The 18199-nt window shown below is 33.1% G+C and overlaps 1 long non-coding RNA gene across 1 annotated transcript; it reads left to right on the top strand.

Moving 5' to 3' along the window:
• The first annotated feature begins 989 nt into the window (after window positions 1-989).
• LOC124456612 lies at window positions 990-15100 on the top strand. The gene is made up of 2 exons (XR_006952352.1): window positions 990-1026; window positions 14982-15100. It is a non-coding gene; the product is annotated as an uncharacterized LOC124456612 (long non-coding RNA).
• The last annotated feature ends 3099 nt before the right edge of the window (window positions 15101-18199 follow it).

Here is an 18199-nt window from a genome sequence, read left to right on the forward strand (position 1 = left end):
AGAGTAAGAAAAAGCAAAAGATTTTTATGAACGAGCGATAGAAATTAAAACAAAAGCATTTGGACTTGACCATGTTAGTATTGCGACAACGTACAACAATGTGGGTCTTGTTTACAAAGTTATGGGATAGTACGAAAAAGCAAAAGATTTTTATGAACGAATGATAGAAATACAAACAAAAGCAATTGGAGCTGACCATGTTAATACTGCCGCAACGTACATTACCCTTGATTCGGTTTACAATAACATGGGAGATTACGAAAAACAAAAGATTTTTATGAACGAGCGATAGAATTTCAAACAAAAGCATTTGGACCTGACCATGTTCATACTGCGGCAACGTACAGTACCCTGGGTTCGGTTTACAATAATATGGGATTGTAAGAAAAAGCAAAAAATTTTTATGAACGAGCGACAGAAATTCAAACAAAAGCATTTGGACCTAACCATGTTATCATTGCGTTTACGTACAGCTATATGGGTTTGGTTTTCAAAGATATGGGAGAGTACGAAAAAGCGAAAGATTTTTATGAAAGAGCGATGAAAATTTAATAGAAAACAATTGTACCTTACCAAGTTAATATTGTGACAATGTACAACATTGTGGGTTTTGTTTACAAAGTTGTTGGAGAGTACGAAAAAGCAAAATTTTTTTATGAACAAGCGATAGAAATTCAAACAAAAGCATTTGGACATGACCATGTTACTTTGCGATAACGTACAGCTATCTGGGTTTGGTTTACAAAGATATGGGAGAGTATGAAAATTCAAAAGGTTTTTATGAACAAGCGATAGAAATTCAAACAAAAGCATTTGGACTTGACCATGTTAGTATTGCGACAACGTACAACAATCTGGGTTTGGTTTACAATATTATGGGAGAGTACAAAAAAGCAAAAGATTTTTATGAACGAGCGATAGAAATACAAACAAAAGCATTTGGACCTGACCATGCTAATATTGCGTTAAAGTACAACAATCTGGGTTTGGTTTACAAAGATATGGGAGAGTACGAAAAAGCAAAAAGTTTTTTGAACAAGCGATTGAAAGTCAAACAAAAGCAAGTGGACCTAAACATGTTAATATTGCGATAACGTACAACAATCTAAGTGTGGCTTACTATGATATGGGAGAGTAAGAAAAAGAAAAAGATTTTTATGAACGAGCGATAGAAATTAAAACAAAAGCATTTGGACCTGACCATGTTAATACTGCCGCAACGTACATTACCCTTGATTCGGTTTACAATAACATGGGAGAATACGAAAACAAAAGATTTTTATGAACGAGCGATAGAATTTCAAACAAAAGCATTTGGACCTGACCATGTTAATATATCGGCAACGTACAATACCCTGGGTTCGGTTTACGATAATATAGGAGAGTATAAAAAAGCAAAAGATTTTTATGAACGACCGATAGAAATTCGAACAAAAGCATTTGGACATAACCATGTTAATATTGCAAAACGTACAATAATAATTGGTTTACAATAATATGGAATAGTACGGAAAAAAAAATTTATAAACGAGCGATATAATTTCAAACAAAAGCATTTGGACCTGACCATGTTAATATTGCGAAAACGTACAATAATCTGGTTTCGGTTTACAATAATATGGGATGGTACGGAAAAAAAAATTTTAAAAACAAGCGCTAGAATTTCAAACAAAAGCATTTGGATCTGACCATGTTAATATTGCGATAACGTACAGCTATCTGGGTTCGGTTTACAATAATATGATACAGTACGAAAAAGCAAAAGATTTTTTCGAACGAGTGATGAAAACTGAAACAAAAACATTTGGAACTGACCATGTTAATATTGCGATAACGTACACCTATCTGGGTTTGGTTTACAAAGATATGGGAGAGCACAAAAAAGCAAAAGATTTTTATGAACGAGCGATGAAAATTGAAACAAAATTTTTGGACTTTACCTTATAAATTTTGCAACAACGTACAACAATGTGTGTTTTGTTTACAAAGATATTGGAGTGTACGAAAAATCAAATATTTTTATGAACGAGCGATAGAAATTTAAACAAAAGCAATTGGACCAGACCATGTTAAAACTGCGGCAACGTACATTACCCTTGGTTCGGTTTACAATAACATGAGAGAGTACGAAAAAGCAAAAGATTTTTATGAACGAGCGATAGAAATTCAAACAAAAGCATTTGGACCTGACCAAGTTAATACTGCGGCAACGTACAATACCCTGGGTTCGTTTTACGATAATATGGGAGAGTATAAAAAAGCAAAAGATTTTTATGAACGACCGATAAAAATTCGAACAAAAGCATTTAGACATGACCATGTTAATATTGCAAAAACGTACAACAATCTGGGTTTAGTTTACAATAATATGGGGGAGTACGAAAAAGCAAAAGATTTTTATGAACAAGCGATAGATTTTCAAACAAAAGCATTTGGACCTAACCATGTTAATATTGCGTTTACGTACAGCTATATGGGTTTGGTTTACTAAGATATGGGAGAGTACGATAAAGCGAAAAATTTTTATGAACGAGCTATGAAAATTTAAATGAAAACAATTGGACTATACCAATTTATTATTGTGACAATACAACATTGTGGGTTTTGTTTACAAAGTTGTTGAGAGTGCGAAAAGCAAAATTTTTATATGAACAAGCGATAGAAATTCAAACAAAAGCATTTGGACATGACCATGTTACTTTGCGATAACGTACAGCTATCTGGGTTTGGTTTACAAAGATATGGGAGAGTATGAAAAGGCAAAAGATTTTTATGAACGAGCGATAGAAATTCAAACAACAGCATTTGGACCTAACCATGTTAATATTGCGTTTACGTACAGCTATATGGGTTTGGTTTACAAAGATATGGGAGAGTACGAAAAAGCGAAAGATTTTAATGAACGAGCGATAAAAATTGAAACAAAAACTTTTGGACCTTAACTTTTAAATATTGCCACAACGTACAACAGTGTGTTTTGTGTACAAAGATATTGGAGAGTACGAAAAATCGAATATTTTTATGAACAAGCGATAGAAATTCAAACAAAAGCATTGGGACATGACCATGTTACTTTGCGATAACGTACAGCTATCTGGGTTTGGTTTACAAAGATATGGGAAAGTATGAAAAGGCAAAATGTTTTTATGAACAAGCGATAGAAATTCAAAAAAAAGCATTTGGACTTGACCATGTTAGTATTGCGACAACGTACAACAATCTGGGTTTGGTTTACAATATTATGGGAGAGTACGAAAAAGCAAAAGATTTTTATGAACGAGCGATAGAAATATAAACAAAAGCATTTGGACCTGACCATGCTAATATTGCGTTAAAGTACAACAATCTGGGTTTGGTTTACAAAGATATGGGAGAGTACGAAAAAGCAACAAATTTTTTGAACAAGCGATTGAAAGTCAAACAAAAGCAAGTGGACCTGAACATGTTAATATTGCGATAACGTACAACAATCTAAGTGTGGCTTACTATGATATGGGAGAGTAAGAAAAAAGCAAAAGATTTTTATGAACGAGTGATAGAAATTAAAACAAAGGCATTTGGACTTGACCATGTTAGTATTGCGACAACGTACAATAATGTGGGTTTTGTTTACAAAGTTATGGGATAGTACGAAAAAGCAAAAGATTTTTATGAACGAATGATAGAAATACAAACAAAAGCAATTGGAGCTGACCATGTTAATACTGCGGCAACGTACAATACCCTGGGTTCGGTTTACAATAATATAGGAGAGTATAAAAAAGCAAAAGATTTTTATGAACGACCGATAGAAATTCGAACAATAGCATTTAAACATGACCATGTTAATATTGCGAAAACGTACAATAATCTGGTTTCGGTTTACAATAATATGGGATAGTACGGAAAAAAAATTTTATAAACGAGCGATAGAATTTGAAACAAAAGCATTTGGACCTGACCATGTTAATATTGCGATAACGTACAGCTATTTGGGTTCGGTTTACAATAATATGATACACTACGAAAAAGCAAAAGATTTTTATGAACGAGCGATGAAAACTGAGACAAAAACATTTGGAACTGACCATGTTAATATTGCGATAACGTACAGCTATCTGGGTTTGGTTTACAAAGATATGGGAGAGCACAAAAAAGCGAAAGATTTTTATGAACGAGCGATGAAAATTGAAACAAAAACTTTTGGACTTTACCTTTTAAATATTGCAACAACGTACAACAATGTGTGTTTGGCTAAGATATTGAGAGTACGAAAAGCAAAAGATTTTTATGAACGATAGACAGAAATTCAAATAAAAGCATTTGGACCTAACCATGTTAATTTTACGAAAACATACAACAATCTGGTTTCGGTTTACAATAATATGGGAGAGTACGAAAAAGCAAAATTTTTATGTACGAGCGATAGAAATTCAAAAAAGCAATTGGACCATGTTAATACTGCGGTAACGTACATTACCCTTGGTTCGGTTTACAATATCATGGGAGGGTATGAAAAAGCAAAAGATTTTTATGAACGAGCGATAGAAATTCAAACAAAACATTTGGACCTGACCATTTTAATACTGCGGCAACGTACAATACCCTGGGTTCGGTTTACGATAATATGGGAGAGTATAAAAAACAAAAGACTTTTATGAACGACCGATAGAAATTCGAACAAAAGCATTTGGACATGACCATGTTAATATTGCAAAAACTTACAACAATCTGGTTTCGGTTTACAATAATATGGGATAGTACGGAAAAAAAATTTTTATAAACGAGCGATAGAATTTCAAACAAAAGCATTTGGACCTGACCATGTTAATATTGCGATAACGTACAGCTATCTGGGTTCGGTTTCCAATAATATGGGACAGTACGAAAAAGCAAAAGATTTTTATGAACGAGCGATGAAAACTGAAAAAAAACATTTGGACCTGACCATGTTAATATTGCGACAACGTACATCAATCAGGGTTTGGTTTACAGTAACATGGGAGAGTATGAAAAAGCAAAAGATTTTTATGAACGAGCGATAGAAATTCAAACAAAAGCATTTGGACCCGGCCATGTTAATATTGCGATAACGTACAGCTATCTCGGTTTGGTTTACAAAGATATTGGAGAGTACGAAAAAGCAAAAGATTTTAATGAACGAGCGATAAAATTGAAACAAAACTTTTGACCTTACCTTTCAAATATTGCCACAACGTACTACAATCTGGGTTTGGTTTACAATATTATGGGAGAGTACGAAAAGCAAAAGATTTTATGAACGAGCGATAGAAATTCAAACAAAAGCATTTGGACCTAACCATGCTAATATTGCGTTAAAGTACAACGAATCTGGGTTTGGTTTACAAAGACATGGGAGAGTACGAAAAAGCAAAAAGTTTTATGAACAAGCGATTGAAAGTCAAACAAAAGCAAGTGGACCTAAACATGTTAATATTGCGATAACGTACAACAATCTAAGTGTGGCTTACTATGATATGGGAGAGTAAGAAAAAGCAAAAGATTTTTATGAACGAGTGATAGAAATTAAAACAAAGGCATTTGGACTTGACCATGTTAGTATTGCGACAACGTACAACAATGTGGGTTTTGTTTACAAAGTTATGGGATAGTACCAAAAAGCAAAAGATTTTTATGAACGAATGATAGAAATACAAACAAAAGCAATTAGAGCTGACCATGTTAATACTGCCGCATTACCCTTGATTCAGTTTACAATAACATGGGAGAATACGAAAAACAAAAGATTTTTATGAACGAGCGATAGAAATTCAAACAAAAGCATTTGCACCTGACCATGTTAATACTACGGCAACGTACAATACCCTGGGTTCGGTTTACGATAATATGGGAGAGTATAAAAGCAAAAGATTTTATGAACGACCGATAAAATTCGAACAAAAGCATTTGGACATGACCATGTTAATATTGCAAAAACTTACAACAATCTGGTTTGGATTTACAATAATATGGGATAGTACGGATAAAAAATTTTTATAAACGAGCGATAGAATTTCAAACAAAAGCATTTGGACCTGACCATGTTAATATTGCGATAACGTACAGCTATCTGGGTTCGGTTTCCAATAATATGGGAAAGTATGAAAAAGCAAAAGATTTTTATGAACGAGCGATGAAAACTGAAACAAAAACTTTTGGACCTTACCTTTTAAATATTGCCACAACGTACAACAATGTCTGTTTTGTGTACAAAGATATTGGAGAGTACGAAAAATCAAATATTTTTATGAACAAGCGATAGAAATTCAAACAAAAGCATTGGGACATGACCACGTTACTTTGCGATAACGTACAGCTATCTGGGTTTGGTTTACAAAGATATGGGAGAGTATGAAAAGGCAAAAGGTTTTTATGAACGAGCGATAGAAATTCAAACAAAAGCATTTGGACCTAACCATGTTAATATTGCGAAAACGTACAACAATCTGGGTTTGGTTTACAATATTATGGGAGAGTACGAAAAAGCAAAAGATTTTTATGAACGAGCGATAAAAATACAAACAAAAGCATTTGGACCTGACCATCCTAATATTGCGTTAAAGTATAACAATCTGGGTTTGGTTTACAAAGATATTGGAGAGTACGAAAAGCAAAAGTTTTATGAACAAGCGATTGAAAGTCAAACAAAAGCAAGTGGACCTGAACATGTTAATATTGCGATAACGTACAACAAACTATGATATGGGAGAGTAAGAAAAGCAAAAGATATTTATGAACGAGCGATAGCAAAAGCATTTTTGGCGAACGAATGATAGAAATACAAACAAAAGCAATGGAGCTGACCATGTTAATACTGCCGCAACGTACATTACCCTTGATTCGGTTTACAATAACATGGGAGATTACGAAAAACAAAAGATTTTTATGAACGAGCGATAGAATTTCAAACAAAAGCATTTGGACCTGACCATGTTCATACTGCGGCAACGTACAGTACCCTGGGTTCGGTTTACAATAATATGGGATTGTAAGAAAAAGCAAAAATTTTTATGAACGAGCGACAGAAATTCAAACAAAAGCATTTGGACCTAACCATGTTATCATTGCGTTTACGTACAGCTATATGGGTTTGGTTTTCAAAGATATGGGAGAGTACGAAAAAGCGAAAGATTTTTATGAAAGAGCGATGAAAATTTAATAGAAAACAATTGTACCTTACCAAGTTAATATTGTGACAATGTACAACATTGTGGGTTTTGTTTACAAAGTTGTTGGAGAGTACGAAAAAGCAAAATTTTTTTATGAACAAGCGATAGAAATTCAAACAAAAGCATTTGGACATGACCATGTTACTTTGCGATAACGTACAGCTATCTGGGTTTGGTTTACAAAGATATGGGAGAGTATGAAAACAAAAGTTTTTATGAACAAGCGATAGAAATTCAAACAAAAGCATTTGGACTTGACCATGTTAATATTGCGACAACGTACAACAATCTGGGTTTGGTTTACAATATTATGGGAGAGTACAAAAAAGCAAAAGATTTTATGAACGAGCGATAGAAATACAAACAAAAGCATTTGGACCTGACCATGCTTAATAGTACAACAATCTGGGTTTGGTTTACAAAGATATGGAGAGTACGAAAAGCAAAAAGTTTTTGAAAGCGATTCAAACAAAAGCAAGTGGACCTAAACATGTTAATATTGCGATAACGTACAACAATCTAAGTGTGGCTTACTATGATATGGGAGAGTAAGAAAAAGAAAAAGATTTTTATGAACGAGCGATAGAAATTAAAACAAAAGCATTTGGACCTGACCATGTTAATACTGCCGCAACGTACATTACCCTTGATTCGGTTTACAATAACATGGGAGAATACGAAAAACAAAAGATTTTTATGAACGAGCGATAGAATTTCAAACAAAAGCATTTGGACCTGACCATGTTAATATATCGGCAACGTACAATACCCTGGGTTCGGTTTACGATAATATAGGAGAGTATAAAAAAGCAAAAGATTTTTATGAACGACCGATAGAAATTCGAACAAAAGCATTTGGACATAACCATGTTAATATTGCAAAAACGTACAATAATCTGGTTTCGGTTTACAATAATATGGAATAGTACGGAAAAAAAAATTTATAAACGAGCGATATAATTTCAAACAAAAGCATTTGGACCTGACCATGTTAATATTGCGAAAACGTACAATAATCTGGTTTCGGTTTACAATAATATGGGATGGTACGGAAAAAAAATTTTAAAACAAGCGCTAGAATTTCAAACAAAAGCATTTGGATCTGACCATGTTAATATTGCGATAACGTACAGCTATCTGGGTTCGGTTTACAATAATATGATACAGTACGAAAAAGCAAAAGATTTTTTTCGAACGAGTGATGAAAACTGAAACAAAAACATTTGGAACTGACCATGTTAATATTGCGATAACGTACACCTATCTGGGTTTGGTTTACAAAGATATGGGAGAGCACAAAAAAGCGAAAGATTTTTATGAACGAGCTATGAAAATTGAAACAAAAGTTTTGGATTTTACCTTTTAAATATTGCAACAACGTACAACAATGTGTGTTTAGTTTACAATAATATTGGAGAGTACGAAAAAGCAAATATTTTTATGAACGAGCGATGAAATTTGAAACAAAGATTTTTGGACATTACCTTTCAAATATTGCCACAACGTACAACAATGTGGGTTTTGTGTACAAAGATATTGGAGAGTACGAAAAATCAAATATTTTTATGAACGAGCGATAGAAATTTAAACAAAAGCAATTGGACCAGACCATGTTAATACTGCGGCAACGTACAATACCCTTGGTTCGGTTTACAATAACATGAGAGAGTACGAAAAAGCAAAAGATTTTTATGAACGAGCGATAGAAATTCAAACAAAAGCATTTGGACCTGACCAAGTTAATACTGCGGCAACGTACAATACCCTGGGTTCGTTTTACGATAATATGGGAGAGTATAAAAAAGCAAAAGATTTTTATGAACGACCGATAAAAATTCGAACAAAAGCATTTAGACATGACCATGTTAATATTGCAAAAACGTACAAAAATCTGGTTTCGGTTTACAAGAATATGGGATAGTACGGAAAAAATTTTTTTTTGAACGAGCGATAGAATTTCAAACAAAATCATTTGGACCTGACCATGTTAATATTGCGATAACGTACAGCTATCTGGGTTTGGTTTACAAAGATATGGGAGAGCACGAAAAAGCGAAAGATTTTTATGAACGAGCGATGAAAATTGAAACAAAAGTTTTGGATTTTACCTTTTAAATATTGCAACAACGTACAACAATGTGTGTTTAGTTTACAAAGATATTGGAGAGTACGAAAAAGCAAATATTTTTATGAACGAGCGATGAAATTTGAAACAAAGATTTTTGGACATTACCTTTCAAATATTGCCACAACGTACAACAATGTGGGTTTTGTGTACAAAGATATTGGAGAGTACGAAAAATCAAATATTTTTATGAACGAGCGATAGAAATTTAAACAAAAGCAATTGGACCAGACCATGTTAATACTGCGGAACGTACAATACCCTTGGTTCGGTTTACAATAACATGAGAGAGTACGAAAAAGAAAAAGATTTTTATGAACGAGCGATAGAAATTAAAACAAAAGCATTTGGACCTGACCATGTTAATACTGCCGCAACGTACATTACCCTTGATTCGGTTTACTATAACATGGGAGAATACGAAAAACAAAAGATTTTTATGAACGAGCGATAGAATTTCAAACAAAAGCATTTGGACCTGACCATGTTAATATATCGGTAACGTACAATACCCTGGGTTCGGTTTACGATAATATAGGGGAGTATAAAAAAGCAAAAGATTTTTATGAACGACCGATAGAAATTCGAACAAAAGCATTTGGACATGACCATGTTAATATTGCAAAAACGTACAATAATCTGGTTTCGGTTTACAATAATATGGGATAGTACGGAAAAAAAATTTATAAACGAGCGATAGAATTTCAAACAAAAGCATTTGGACCTGACCATGTTAATATTGCGAAAACGTACAATAATCTGGTTTCGGTTTACAATAATATGGGATGGTACGGAAAAAAAAATTTTATAAACAAGCGATAGAATTTCAAAGAAAAGCATTTGGACCTGACCATGTTAATATTGCGATAACGTACAGCTATCTGGGTTCGGTTTACAATAATATGATACAGTACGAAAAAGCAAAAGATTTTTTCGAACGAGTGATGAAAACTGAAACAAAAACATTTGGAACTGACCATGTTAATATTGCGATAACGTACACCTATCTGGGTTTGGTTTACAAAGATATGGGAGAGCACAAAAAAGCGAAAGATTTTTATGAACGAGCTATGAAAATTGAAACAAAAGTTTTGGATTTTACCTTTTAAATATTGCAACAACGTACAACAATGTGTGTTTAGTTTACAATAATATTGGAGAGTACGAAAAAGCAAATATTTTTATGAACGAGCGATGAAATTTGAAACAAAAATTTTTGGACATTACCTTTTAAATATTGCCACAACGTACAACAATGTGGGTTTTGTGTACAAAGATATTGGAGAGTACGAAAAATCAAATATTTTTATGAACGAGCGATAGAAATTTAAACAAAAGCAATTGGACCAGACCATGTCAATACTGCGGCAACGTACAATACCCTTGGTTCGGTTTACAATAACATGAGAGAGTACGAAAAAGCAAAAGATTTTTATGAACGAGCGATAGAAATTCAAACAAAAGCATTTGGACCTGACCGTGTTAATACTGCGGCAACGTACAATACCCTGGGTTTGTTTTACGATAATATGGGAGAGTATAAAAAAGCAAAAGATTTTTATGAACGACCGATAAAAATTCGAACAAAAGCATTTGGACATGACCATGTTAATATTGCAAAAACGTACAACAATCTGGTTTTGGTTTACAATAATATGGGATAGTACGGAAAAAAATTTTTATAAACGAGCGATAGAATTTCAAACAAAAGCATTTGGACATGACCATGTTAATATTGCGAAAACGTACAACAATCTGGTTTTGGTTTACAATAATATGGGATAGTACGGAAAAAATTTTTTTATAAACGAGCGATAGAATTTCAAACAAAAGCATTTGGACCTGACCATGTTAATATTGCGATAACGTACAGCTATCTCGGTTTGGTTTACAAAGTTATGGGAGAGTACGAAAAAGCGAAAGATTTTAATGAACGAGCGATGAAAATTGAAATAAAAACTTTTGGACCTTACCTTTTAAATATTGCCACAACGTACAACAATGTGGGTTTTGTTTACAAAGATATTTGAGTGTACGAAAAAGCAAATATTTTTATAAACGAGCTATAGAAATTTAAAAAAAAGCATTTAGACCTGAACATGTTAATATTGCAAAAACGTACAACAATCTGGTTTTAGTTTACAATAATATGGGAGAGTACGAAAAAGCAATAGATTTTTATGAACGAGCGATAGAATTTCAAACAAAAGCATTTGGATCTAACCATGTTAATATTGCGTTTACGTACAGCTATATGGGTTTGGTTTACAAAGATATGGGAGAGTACGAAAAAGCGAAAGATTTTTATGAACGAGCGATGAAAATTTAAATGAAAACAATTGGACCTTACCAAGTTAATATTGTGACAATGTACAACAGTGTGGGTTTTGTTTACAAAGTTGTTGGAGAGTACGAAAAAGCAAAATTTTTTTATGAACAAGCGATAGAAATTCAAACAAAAGCATTTAAACATGACCATGTTACTTTGCGATAACGTACAGCTATCTGGGTTTGGTTTACAAAGATATGGGAGAGTATGAAAAGGCAAAAGATTTTTATGAACAAGCGATAGAAATTCAAAAAAAAGCAATTGGACCTGACCATGTTAATATTGCGTCAAAGTACAACAATCTGGGTTTGGTTTACTATGATATGGGAGAGTAGGAAAAAGCAAAGGGTTTTTATGAACGAGCGATAGAAATTCAAACAAAAGCATTTAGACCTGACCATGTTAGTATTGCGATAACGTACAGCTATCTCGGTTTGGTTCACAAAGATATGGGAGAGTACGAAAAAGCGAAAGATTTTTGTGAACGAGCGATGAAAATTGAAACAAAACTTTTGGACCTTACTTTTTAAATATTGCCACAACGTACAACAATGTGGGTTTTGTGTACAAAGATATTGGCGAGTACGAAAAAGAAAATATTTTTATGAAGGAGCCGTAAAAATTCGAACAAAAGCATTTGGACCTGACCATGTTAATATTGCGATAACGTACAGCTATTTGGGTTTGGTTTACAAAGATATGGGATAGTACGAAAAAGCGAAAAATTTTATGAACAAGCGATTGAAAGTCAAACAAAAGCAAGTGGACCTGAACATGTTAATATTGCGATAACGTACAACAATCTAAGTTTAGCTTACTATGATATGGAGAGTAATAAAAAGCAAAAGATTTTTATGAACGAGCGATAGAAATTAAAACTAAAGCATTTGGACTTGACCATGTTAGTATTGCGACAACGTACAACAATGTGGGTTTTGTTTACAAAGATATGGGATAGTACGAAAAAGCAAAAGATTTTTATGAACGAAGGATAGAAATTCAAACAAAAGCAATTGGACCTGACCATGTTAATACTGCCGCAACGTACATTACCCTTGATTCGGTTTACAATAACATGGGAGAATACGAAAAACAAAAGATTTTTATGAACGAGCGATAGAATTTTAAACAAAAGCATTTGGACCTGACCATGTTAATACTGCGGCAACGTACAATACCCTGGGTTTGGTTTACGATAATATAGGAGAGTATAAAAAAGCAAAAGATTTTTATGAACAACCGATAGAAATTCGAACAAAAGCATTTGAACATGACCATGTTAATATTGCAAAAACGTACAATAATCTGGTTTCGGTTTACAATAATATGGGATAGTACGAAAAAGCAAAAGATTTTTATGAACGAGCGATGAAAATTGAAACAAAAATTTTTGGACATTACCTTTTAAATATTGCCACAACGTACAACAATGTGGGTTTTGTGTACAAAGATATTGGAGAGTACGAATAAGCAAATATTTTTATGAACGAGCGATGAAACTTGAAATAAAAATTTTTGGACATTACCTTTTAAATATTGCCACAACGTACAACAATGTGTGTTTTGTTTACAAAGATATTGGAGAGTACGAAAAAGCAAATATTTTTATGAACGAGCGATAAAAATTCAAACAAAAGCATTTGGACCTGACCATGTTAATATTGCGAAAACGTACAACAATCTGGGTTTAGTTTACAATAATATGGGAGAGTACGAAAAAGCAAAAGATTTTTAGGAACGAGCGATAGAATTTCAAACAAAAGCATTTGGACCTGACCATGTTAATATTGCGATTACGTACAGCTATATGGGTTTGGTTTACAAAGATATGGGAGAGTACAAAAAAGCGAAAGATTTTTATGAACGAGCGATGAAAATTTAAATGAAAACAATTGACCTTACCAAGTTAATATTGTGACAATGTACAACAGTGTGGGTTTTGTTTACAAAGTTGTTGGAGAGTACGAAAAAGCAAAATTTTTTTATGAACAAGCTATAGAAATTCAAACAAAAGCATTTGAATATGACCATGTTACTTTGCGATAAATTACAGCTATTTGGGTTTGGTTTACAAAGATATGGGAGAGTATGAAAAGGCAAAAGATTTTTATGAACGAGCGATAGAAATTCAAACAAAAGCATTTGGACCTGACCATGTTAATATTGCGTTAAAGTACAACAATCTGGGTTTGGTTTACTATGATATGGGAGAGCACGAAAAAGCGAAAGATTTTTATGAACGAGCGATGAAAATTGAAACAAAACTTTTGGACTTTACCTTTTAAATATTGCAACAACGTACGAAAATGTGTGTTTTGTGTACAAAGATATTGGAGAGTACGAAAAGCAAATATTTTTATGAATGAGCGATAAAAATTCAAACAAAAGCATTTGGTCCTGACCATGTTAATATTGCGATAACGTACAGCTATCTGGGTTTGGTTTACAAAGATATGGGAGAGTATGAAAAAGCAAAAGATTTTTATGAACGAGCGATGAAACTTGAAACAAAAATTTTTGGACATTACCTTTTAAATATTGCCACAACGTACAACAATGAGGGTTTTGTGTACAAAGATATTGGAGAGTACGAAAAATCAAATATTTTTATGAACGAGCGATAGAAATTTAAACAAAAGCAATTGGACCAGACCATGTTAATCCTGCGGCAACGTACATTACCCTTGGTTCGGTTTACAATAACATGAGAGAGTACGAAAAAGCAAACGATTTTTATGAACGAGCGATAGAAATTCAAACAAAAGCATTTGGACCTGACCATGTTAATATTGCGATAACGTACAGCTATTTGGGTTTGGTTTACAAAGATATGGGATAGTACGAAAAAGCGAAAGCTATAATTGAACGAGCGATGAAACTTGAAACAAAAACTTTTGGACCTTACCTTTTAAATATTGCCACAACGTACAACAATGTGGGTTTTGTGTACAAAGATATTGGAGAATACGAAAAATCAAATATTTTTATGAACGAGCGATAGAAATTCAAAGAAAAGCATTTGGACCTAACCATGTTAATATTGCGAAAACGTACAACAATCTGGGTTTGGTTTACAATAGTATGGGAGAGTACGAAAAAGCAAAAGATTTTTATGAACGAGCGATAGAAATACAAACAAAAGCATTTGGACCTGACCATGCTAATATTGCGGCAACGTACATTACCCTAGGTTCGGTTTACGATAATATGAGAGAGTATAAAAAAGCAAAAGATTTTTATGAACGAGCGATAAAAATTCAAACAAAAGCATTTGGACCTGACCATGTTAATATTGCAATAACGTAAAGCTATCTGGGTTCGGTTTACAATAATATGATACAGTACAAAAAAGCAAAAGATTTTTATGAACGAGCGATGAAAACTGAAACAAAAACATTTGGAACTGACCATGTTAATTTTGCGGTAACGTACAGCTATCTGGGTTTGGTTTACAAAGATATGGGAGAGGACGAAAAAGCGAAAGATTTTTATGAACGAGCGATGAAAATTGAAACAAAAACTTTTGGACTTTACATTTTAAATATTGCAACAACGTACAACAATGTGTGTTTTGTTTACAAAGATATTGGAGAGTACGAAAAAGCAAAAGATTCTTATGAACGAGCCTTAAAAATTCAAACAAAAGCATTTGGACCTGACTATGCTAATATTGTGATAAAGTACAACAATCTGGGTTTGTTTTACGATAATATAGGAGATTACGAAAAAACAAAAGATTTTTATGAACGAGCAATGAAAATTAAAACAAAAACTATTGGACCTTACCTTTTAAATATTGCCATAACGTACAACAATGTGGGTTTTGTGTTTAAAGATTTTGGAGAGTACAAAAAAGCAAATATTTTAATGAATGAGCGATAGAATTTCAAACAAAAGCATTTGGACCTGACCATGTTAAATCTGCAAAAACGTACATTACCCTGGTTTCGGTTTACAATAATATGGGAGAGTACGAAAAAGCAAAATATATTTATGAACGAGCGATAGAAATTCAAACAAAAGCATTTGGACCTGACCATGTTAATAGTGGGGCAACGCACATTACCCTGGGTTCGGTTTACGATAATAAGGAGAGTAAAAAAAAGCAAAAGATTTTTATAAACGACCGATAGAAATTCAAACAAAAGCATTTAAACATGACCACGTTTTTATTGCGAAAACGTACAACAATCTGGGTTTGGTTTACAATAATATGGGAGAGTACGAAAAGCAAAAGATTTTTATGAACGAGCGATGAAAATTGAAACAAAACTTTTGGACCTTACTTTTTAAATATTGCCACAACGTACAACAATGTGGGTTTTGTGTACAAAGATATTGGAGAGTACTAAAAAGCTAATATTTTTATGAACGAGCCGTAAAAATTCAAACAAAAGCATTTGGACCTGACCATGTTAATATTGTGATAACGTACAGCTATTTGGGTTTGGTTTACAAAGATATGGGATAGTACGAAAAAGCGAAAGATATAATTGAACGAGCAATGAAACTTGAAACAAAAACTTTTGGACCTTACCTTTTAAATATTGCCACAACGTACAACAATGTGGGTTTTGTGTACAAAGATATTGGAGAGTACGAAAAATCAAATATTTTTATGAACGAGCGATAGAAATTCAAAGAAAAGCATTTGGACCTAACCATGTTAATATTACGAAAACGTGCAACAATCTGGGTTTGGTTTACAATATTATGGGAGAGTACGAAAAAGCAAAAGATTTTTATGAACGAGCGATAGAAATACAAACAAAAGCATTTGGACCTGACCATGCTAATATTGCGTTAAAATACAACAATCTGGGTTTGTTTACAAAGATATGGGAGAGTACGAAAAAGCAAAAAATTTTATGAACAAGCGATTGAAAGTCAAACAAAAGCAATTGGACATGAACATGTTAATAATGCGATAACGTACAACAATCTAAGTTCGGTTTACGATAATATGGGATAGTAAGAAAAAGCAAAAAATTTTATTAACGAGCGACAGAAATTCAAACAAAAGCATTTGGACCTGACAATGTTACTTTTGCGATAACGTACAGCTATCTGGGTTTGGTTTACAAAGATATGGGAGAGTATGAAAAAGCAAAAGAATTTTATGAACGGGCGATTAAAATTGAAACAAAAACTTTTGGACCTTACCTTTTAAATATTGCCATAACGTACAAAAATGTGGGTTTTGTGTACAAAGATTTTGGAGAGTACAAGAAAGCAAATATTTTTATGAACAAGCGATAGAAATTCAAACAAAAGCATTTGGACATGACCATGTTAATTTTGCGATAACGTACAGTTATCTTGGTTTGGTTTACAAAGATATGGGAGAGTACGAAAAAGCGAAAATTTTTATGAACGAGCGATAGAAATTAAAACAAAAGCATTTGGACTTGACCATGTTAGTATTGCGACAACGTACAAAATGTGGGTTTTGTGTACAAAGTCTTTGGACCTTTGTTTATCGTGCAAATGCAAAAGAAGTAATGGTCCACCAAATATCAGACAGTTGGAAAATGATGAGGGTGTAAATATTTATCATTGTTATAAATTGAACATTGAAAATATGATGGACATGGATTAACTACTTTTTAAATATATTTTTGAGAATATTAATACGATGTCAATATGCATTAAATTTATAATTACTTTTAAACCTTCGATAAAAAGAAAAGTTATTTTCATCTTCAGACATTTCAATGTTGTTTATAAATGTTTAATCATTTTCGTACTTGATTGAAAATCCATATCTTCTTCGTCGTCAAATTCCAATAAACTAATATCGCTTGCGTTTTCTTCATTCAAAAATCATGTCACCGTCATCATCATCCTTAACAACATCATTATACCAAAACGTCTTGTATTTCTTCATCACTAGATATCTCGTCGTTAGCTTTGTCATCAACACAGATATGATTTACTCTACACCCTAGTGCAGTGTACTGTACCATTGTATAAAGCATTGAATCAGAAAGACTTATAATGTGCTTAACAGACGGACAAGCGAGTTAGACACCGGTGAGCAATAATATCCGTTATGTATTGTGTCTTCACCAGAGTTGACAGTTATTCTTTTGTCATAGACGATCTGATACTGCTTTACCTCTTTCTTGTTGACTAGCCAACTGGTCGGTTTTTCTCGTGTTATTTTACTAATATTTAGAACATCTATTTTATTTTTTAAAATTTCGACATCTGAACGTGCATAGTTAAGTATTAGTTATGGAATAGATTCAAAATTAAGAATTTGGCTATTTTAAAATTCAAAGTAAAACATTGTATCTTACAATGTTTTTCCCATTATTTACAACGTACGCATAATTTTTGGACCCCCGCATGCAAATGTTGTAACGTAACTATCTACCCCATGTTCTTGAGTGATTTTGTTTTTTAAATCTTCCAGGTAATCCCCTAAGAGTGGCCTTTAATCCCCGGTTTATATACATATATACAGCTATTGTATCCATGTTTAGAAGATTATGCTGCAACAGACCCATCACATTGTAAACTTCTAATCTAGCCCATGCAGTTGTGAAAATTCCTATGAAATATTTGTTGGTT

The sequence above is a fragment of the Xenia sp. Carnegie-2017 genome, unplaced genomic scaffold (assembly GCF_021976095.1).
Source record: "Xenia sp. Carnegie-2017 unplaced genomic scaffold, XeniaSp_v1 HiC_scaffold_57, whole genome shotgun sequence".
Lineage (NCBI taxonomy): Eukaryota > Metazoa > Cnidaria > Anthozoa > Malacalcyonacea > Xeniidae > Xenia > Xenia sp. Carnegie-2017.